The 8134-nt window shown below is 44.5% G+C and overlaps 1 long non-coding RNA gene across 1 annotated transcript in view; it reads right to left on the minus strand.

Annotated features, from left to right (window-relative positions):
* The window catches only part of LOC115307537, a 106068-nt gene extending 99959 nt beyond the window's left edge, over window positions 1-6109 (minus strand). Inside the window, exon 1 of the long non-coding RNA XR_003915853.1 lies at window positions 6060-6109. This is a non-coding gene — a long non-coding RNA (uncharacterized LOC115307537). The remainder of the gene's footprint in view (window positions 1-6059) is intronic.
* Window positions 6110-8134: the final 2025 nt, after the last annotated feature.

Here is an 8134-nt window from a genome sequence, read left to right on the forward strand (position 1 = left end):
TGCTCGGGAAAAACCAGCACAGGGGTGTCCTCTGTGTCCTGCACTTCATCAGTCATGTGCATGAGCTCACACAGACACTCCGGGGGGTTCCTGGGAGCACACGAGGCTCAGTTCAGCCTGCACTGCTGTGGGCAGGGGCTGCCTGACCCTCCCACCCTGAATTTGCCTCCATTTATGGGGAGACAGTTGCACACTGGCATGAGATTGGCATTGTCCATGGGCACCTTCCAAAGCGTCTCAGCCAAACCCTCACCTTGCTGGCCCATCAAAACTCCACTCTAGGCAGGGATCTGACATTCTAAAATGGGCAGTCTGTCTGGAGCTTGAGGGAGCAGAAGAATTGAAGAAATCACTACAAATCAAAATTCTGGAGTGAATAAAACCAGACACATGACAATAATTAGATAATCCAGCTACCCCAAAATCACTGTCTTCAGCCAAAGTATCTCCTTATGTCTTTGATGAGGAGGAGTCCTCAACAGCTACTGGCAGGTTTTAGAGGAAAACTGTTTCCACACCATCCAGTATCCTGATGAAGCATTTTGCCCCAATATTTCAAAAATGAAATGCCAGTCTCTCCACAGATAAATATTATTATTTGGGTTCTATCAATAAACTTTAATTTTCCCCATCTCAGTCTCTTTTATTAAGGAATATTGGCCTTAGATGTAGAAGGTCGGGTCTAGTGACAAGGTAACATTTTATAGGTATGCAAAAAAGAAGCATCTCTTCATGACTTGAACACAGAAACCTTTAGTTCAGTAGTCGCCATTTTTAAGACAAAAATTATAAATTTTAAAAATGTACATTTCAGGATTTAAAGAGCTGAAGCCAGGCCAAGACAAACGACTAAATATTTAAATTCTATTTTAAAAGTAGATTTCTAACACCAAAACCACCAGAGCATTTTTCTGAGGAGCTGCACATAGACCTTAGATCATATTATCTCCAGGGACAGATTTTCCTTTCCACTGTCCCTCTTCTGTTAATCTTTGAGGTTAAGGAAAGGAGAGGATTGGCCCCTGAGTTTCCCAAGAGACCCTCACAAAGGGCACAGTGGGGATCTCAGGACACTTGTACCCAGGGGAATGGAGGATCCAGCTCAGAAATGTCACAGCTCCAACAGACTTTGACTGGGGCCACAAACAAAGCCCATCCCTGCACACAGAGTTACCAGCACAGTCCCGTGCCTGTTTTCCACCCACAGAGCCACATGAAAACCTCCAGAGCCTGAGCAGGAGACAGTGGCTATTAGACAACTATTCAGCTTTTTGTACTGTGTTTATTTTGGGTGGGAAAGGTCATGTCATACAAGCAGTGACAAAATTACCCTCTGGACGTTTTGTCAGCACAGCCACTCTCACAGCAGTGACTCCTGCTGGCACAGCTGCACTGGCCAAAGCTCACACAGCAGCCCCTCTGTGCCCACCGTGGCCCTGCTGGCAGATGGCAGGACTGGAGCACAGGCTCTGTTTGCAGAACTGTAACCACAGGTTTTCTGTTACAAAACACAGCCCCAAAACAAACCTGCAATCAACTCAAAAGTCAGAAACTAGAATAAAAAAGTAAAAAACAAAAAACCCAAGGGACTAGTTCTTTGTTTCTTCTAATTTCCCTAACGGAACCAGATTAACTTTGGGAGTAGCCACATGGAAAAAAGGTAGAGAATGAAAGTCTCCCAGTTTAAATTGTTAGCATCATAATACCTCTGGAAGGGATGTAACATTTGCAGAGCCCAAAAATTGGAGGCCATTCAGCTGGAAACTTCTACATGTGAGACTAAACTCCTGCCCACTTGTATTAGAGAAAAACCTGTGTGCCTATTTATTTATTTAAGAGATGGGCTTGGTTTTATCTTCCAGGCCAAGTGCCAGTGATTCTCATTAAGTTGTGCCTCTCAAAGTCTCCCCTGCAATTACAGTTAAATCGAACCCTGTTCCCTCCCTGTCCTTAATGTTGAAAGCAAAACTGAGATAAAGTGCTTCAGTGCTCTTCTGTGGTGGAGGGAAAGGATGCAATATCTATCTGTGAACAATAAATTCAGCTGTTCAAGTTTTCTCAGTTTTCTATGAAATTTCAGACTGGACACTGTGGTGACAAAAAGAACAGAGGCTTTCTGGAATGAAGAGAAACAGTTTGAAACTTGTGTTAACAGAGAGAAGAGGGTGAGATGCCCAGCACTTATGCTGGGATGGGTGGAACACAGACATGCTTTAATTTAGCAAAATGCTCTCTAAACAAGGTTATGAAGTAGCACAGCTGGATTTAGTCGTTGTTTTACCTCATTCACTGTTTCGAAGGCTGAAGTGACACCCGAGCACTGGATCAAAGGGAAAAAGCCACAAACATGACAGAACTAAGCATACACAATATTCCTCATAAGTGTTTCAGGAAGGCTTTCTTCCTAGAAAACAGACCAGACTTTCTAAGTCTGTTCTCTCTAAAGCCAAAAGGGGCTCTCAAAGCCAGCCAGCTTCTCTGTGCTGAGTTCCTATTACAGCCTTCACCTTTCTGAGTTTCTGCAGAGCTCAGAAAGAAAAACAACAATTTATTTATTTGGGAATTCATCTTTCTAGACCTTTTCCTGGAAAAGCAGGGCACCAAAAAGGCATGGAAGAGGAAATACTAGGAGCTCCACCTCAGGTACTTCCGTCTACAAATGGATGTAACACAAGTCAGTCCAGCAGTGCTCCACACTGGTCCTGCTACACCTCCCCCTGAGCTTTAGCCCCAGGGTGTAAGAGAAACCAAGCCATTAGAAAACAGTAGGTTGAGGGCTCTGGGTAGAATTTAGGTCAGCTCAGCACAGCCCCAGGACACACTGAGAGACTTCAGATGCTCTCCCGTGACAGAGGAAGCAGAGTCAAAAGTGAAAAATCCCTTTTCCTTACAAGTAGCAAGAGGTGAGTTTCCTGGTTCACTGCTGAGGAGCAAGGGGCAATCCAATAATCTCACAGTGACAAAACATTTGCTATCAGTGCATTTATCCCAAACTGAGACCAGTATACTTAAAACAAAGCAGACATGGTCTGTTTAAGGTAACAGTGAATATTTGTCCTGCCAAATGCCACCAGAATGAAGGATTGTCAGTAGAGAGATGGCAGGGACCTGAAAACTCTTCTGGTGGTGCCTTTTTTCCTTTGCTCAGTGTGGAAGGAGAAGGACATGGATAGTTAGACTTCTAATTCAGGGGAACTGTTTAGTGCCTAAAGGTGTGGTTGTGCAAAAGCCAAAACCCTCCTCCCTCCCCATGATGTGTTTATGACCCTTCCCTTGTGCTTGGTTGAATTTGTAGTGAATCAATTCAAGAAGCAACACCAAAAGAAAATTAATCCCACTAAAAAAGCCAAGTTTGCTGCCAGCTGAGCTCCTGCATAACTCCCCAGGTCTGACCTGGGGCAGGGCAGGAGGGTGCCCAGGGCTCTGTGTGTGGGCAAGGAGGGGGCAGCAGGACAAGACAGACCAAGGCTGGTTTAAACTGCTGTGGAACCAGAACTCAAGTCAGATGGGATAAATCCAGGCCATGTGTTTCTTCCAGAGATTGTGTCAACACTACACTGACCTTACAAAGTGCCCTGGCAGCTCTACAGATGCAGACATGCATGGGAACTCTGGTGTGACTTTTATTGCACTTGGTACATGGGGTTTTACACGTTCATCTGTGCACCACAACAGGCAGGGACAAAACCAGTTTACACATCCAGAGCAGCCAAAGAGATTTGGGGCTGCTTAAAGAGTCGAGGTCAAGTATATTCCACACTTCAGGTTTTACTAAAAGCAAAACAAATTCTTTTTCTCTTAAAAGAAGTTGTCTGTTTTAAAGGCTACCCAAAAGAAATGTGTTCCTGTTTTCTCAATTACATTGTGGTTTAAGCAGCACTTCTTTAAAAATATTCTTTTCTAGCATTTGAAAACTCAAACGTGGGATCATTAGATCCAGATAGGAGATCTAAGACTGAAATCTTATGGACAAATGGCTAATAAAAATGAAATTGAAGTCTCCTTGCAAAAATAAATAAACAAGTAAGTGAAGTAGATACTAAAGGATAGAAAAAAACTGTAGGAAAAGATTATTGAAAATATGAAAGGGTTAAACAAGTATAGGATAACTTCAGTCACTTGATGCAGGAAGAAATAGGCATAAACTAAACAAGAACTTTTCAAAGACAAAATAGAAAAAGAAAACCGTCAGAAAACATAAGAATAAAATGAAACCAGTGGAAAATAATGAAAACTTGTAGGAAGCAGTTCAGATTACCTACAAGGAGAACTATGCTGTGGAGTTCTCCTGTCCCTCCTAATGACACCCAGAGGGTAGATGTGTGTGCTTAAAAAGGTCAGTTCTGAGCCTTCAGTCAGGTACCTAAATTCAAGCCCAAACTAATACTTCTGTAAAGTTCCTTTCAAACATTCTTATTCCAGGCTCAGTTCATGACACCTTCACCTCTGACACAAGCACCTTCTGTACAATTCACTCCAGTACATCAAAACCAGAGCTCCAATCCACTGCCAGGAACAACCAGAAACCCAGCGAGGTGAAGCAGCGAGAAATGCAGTTTGTAGGGGCAAGCCCTGAGTGGCTGCCAGGACAAAATAATGTTTCAGTCAGGGCCTCTGCTGGGTCAACAGGCCCAGGCAGAACCCTATGGGTTGCTGAAATCAAATCTAGTCAACTTTAGCTTTTGCACATTTGCTCAGCTCCTGTATATCCAAGGATGATTTCCGATAACAGCAGCTCTGAAGTGCTCTCAGATGCAGAGCAGCCTCACTCCAGCAGCCCTGACAGGAAGAAGTTTATATCTGTTCTCATCTCCCATTCAGCTGGATTTTTAACACACACAAGCCCAGTCTGGTTGCCAGGAAGGCAAAGAAAAGGTCAACAAACTCCTTTGCTGCAAGTTAGTTTGTCAAACTGCATTGTGGGCAGCGTGACTTCCCATGTTAATGGCAGTGTTTGCCTCTGTGTCAATACCCCCATTGTGTGCATTTGTAACACAAGATTTATGGTAAAGCTTGCAACATTTTCCAGGCATAATAAGCGTTTATTCACCATCCCAGGTCTATAAGCAGAGGCCTGACAAGTACTTATTGACACATTGTGCAGAAATAAAAGCGGTGGGCGAGCTGCTGTTGCGAATGGCAGCGTGGGCAGGGGGAAGGAGGGGCTGTGTCAAAGGAGTGACAGCCTTGGTGCCCAACATTGTCAAAGCCGACATTGACTTGCACTGTTGTGTGTGCCTGACTGTATTTGTGCTCCCTGTCACTCGGCTGTGAGGTGCCAAAACACGAGGAGCGCTCCCTTTCTCATGCTAATGCTCTGTGCTGACAGCTCTGTGATCCCCCTGGTACCGCTCAGCCAGTCAAGGTGTGACAGGCACAGAGCCCTTTGCCAGGGGGGCTGCACTGCCCTGGCAAACCCCGCATTTCTCCCAGACCAAAACAGACCTAATGCCCAAGGGAACATCAGCATTCCTGGGGATATCGACTGGGCACGCACCTGTATGCACAGCCCTGAGCAACGTGGCCTCACCTGCCACCCTGACTGGCCTCACTGTGCCCCTCACAGAGCCTTGTGCCACCACGAGATAAAACGGGAATGAATCTGAAAATCTACTCCCAGGTCATTTTTTATGAGCTGAGGTTCAAAGTTGCTTTTCTCTGTTGCAAAGGGAACAACTTGTTAACTTCAAGCTAAGCCAAGGAAAGCTCTGGAGTGATTTTATGGTGGTTTAGCACAACCAGTAAACTCTGCTCAGGATTAATTCAGGCTCTGGACAGCACAAGGTATCACCAGGCAGGATTAGGATGCATTAGCAAAGCAGTGTGAGGGAAGGTTGCACGACGCCCACTTATATTGTACTTGGCTGTAAAACTGTAAGTCACATTAGCACCAAGTTCATCCAAAAAACAAAGCAGCCCTAACACTGTATTTTATACATGGAAAAAAAGCTGGGCAGAAAAGGGTAGAGTTCATGCTGCCTAGACTAAGCAACGAGTTGGCTTCTTGGGATTTGGAGTTTTCAAATGGCTTGAAGAAGCACATGAGCCTGGTTACTTACATGAAGTTATTCCAATGATCCAAAACTCAGTGATCAGCAAAGCTGGGCTAGGAAACTGGCCAGAACAGGTTTTTTCACAAGATTTATGGTGCTTCCTGCTCCTTGTTCCCAGGCATAACCAGGAAGTGAACTGAGTAAAAATGGAAAATATTTTTTAGAGAAAGTATGAATCTCTTTTTCAAAGGTCAAAGGAGTTCACAGTAAAAATTTTGTTTCAACTTTCAGATCTTTCTTTTGTTACTTATCCAAGTTCTACCCATCAGCTGAGTGATAGATTATTAATCTGAAATATTAAGAGTATTGATGAGAAAGACAAAGAACAAGTTAACTGTGATCCAAAATCAAAGCCATCATATTAGAAAGCACAGGTTACTTACTGGAATTATTTCTTCTCCCTAGTGACACCACTGGGAATCCAAGTTCCCCTTACATTAAACATCCTGAACACAAAATGATAATCTGCTAGTTTGACCCAAGATTTCAGCACACTGAGCATGGGGTGGTTAAAGGGGCAAGTGGAGGGAGGAGAGAGGGGTTGAGTTAAAATTGTTTCATTATCTAGCAATGCAGAGGATGGGATTTTCAAAGCTGTCCATGACATCTGGAGGCCACTGCTCTCCACAGAGGTACCACCATCACAGGAATTCTCAGTTATAATCTTTTTCCTGCTCTCCCAGGCACGATCTGCTGAGCAGCTGAGGCAGGAGGGAAGTGCCCCAGCCCCACACAGCAGGGGCACGAGGCTCAAAGGACCTGCTGGAAGGTGCTGGCCCAGCTGCAACCCAGAGCTGGAGCCCAAACCTACCACAGAGCCCAGGGAGCCATTCCTGCCTGAGATTGAACCCAGCACAGTCCTGCCTGTCTCAGCTCACAGGAACTTCAGGTGTCTGCACTCACATCAAGCCTGAAGAGCAGCAGGGAGAGCTTGAGAGATATGGTCTTTGGTTTTTACTGCAAGGCAAAGCCCCCAGCCTTCCACATGCACGTGATGACACCAGCAGAGGCTGTCCAGCAGAAACTGCAGCTTTGCATTCCCAGCCCTTGCCTTCCCCAGTAGCTCAAGGTTTCAGTACACCCTTAGCACATATGACACATCCACTCCTGAGATGGGCAGGGCTTTGTGTTTCAAAGTGGGTTCAGGTGGTGATATAAGTGTTAATAAAGACTAAAAACTTTCATATTTTATATCAGGTGATTCATTAGCTCTTGGAGGATTAAAATACCTGTAAGATCTTTGATTTAGTCTGAGCCTGGGTTCAACTGAATTGCCAGCCCCTGTCACTGTGGGGGTGAGGGACAGGGAGGGTGCTGGGTGCCCTGCAGTGGGCCAGGCAGCCTGGGAATGGTCATCTCCCTCCAACGTCAGCAGCTCCAGGGGGGGTTGGGGGTTAAACTGATCAAATGCAGGGCCCAGGGAATGTTACACAAACGTGTCTTGAGTCTGCCTGGGCTTAGGCAGCAGTTTAAACCATACAAATATTATTTAAACTTCAGTGCTTACAAATATTATTATGTTTGCTAATCATCACCTGAAGTCTGCAGTTGAACAACCCCTGAAGTTTCTCACCTCGTCTGGATTTTGGGAGTGCCAGAAGTCACCATTTCCATCAATCTGGTACACACCATAAAACCATAACACCAGGAAAAGCAAAGTGATCTTTCCCCTAAAGTTAAGGCTTCCATAAGCCAGAGAGAAGTGCAAGAGGGGATGCAGAAGATAAGAACATTTGCAAAGCCACACAGGGGGAGGATACACAAGAACAACACCCAGGTCTTCCAAATCTGAGGTCACAGATCCATGCAGTCATGTGCACACAAATGCACAAGCATGAATGCATATATATTGAGGGCACATATACATAGATTCCTTGACAAAAGTTAAATTCAAATGAAATTTGGATTAAATTGGATAATTATTGACATACTGAAATAATTTCAAAATCAATCTTAAGGAAATTCAATGGCTGGATTAAGCTAAGTAAGATCCAAACCAATTATGATTCAGCACACATTTAAAGCATTCTCTTGACTTCATCTCAGCCCTGGAGTGATGCAAATTGCTTTGCTTCAGACAT

Source organism: Manacus vitellinus, unplaced genomic scaffold (genome assembly GCF_001715985.3).
Source record: "Manacus vitellinus isolate BGI_N305 unplaced genomic scaffold, ASM171598v3 scaffold_26_pilon, whole genome shotgun sequence".
Lineage (NCBI taxonomy): Eukaryota > Metazoa > Chordata > Aves > Passeriformes > Pipridae > Manacus > Manacus vitellinus.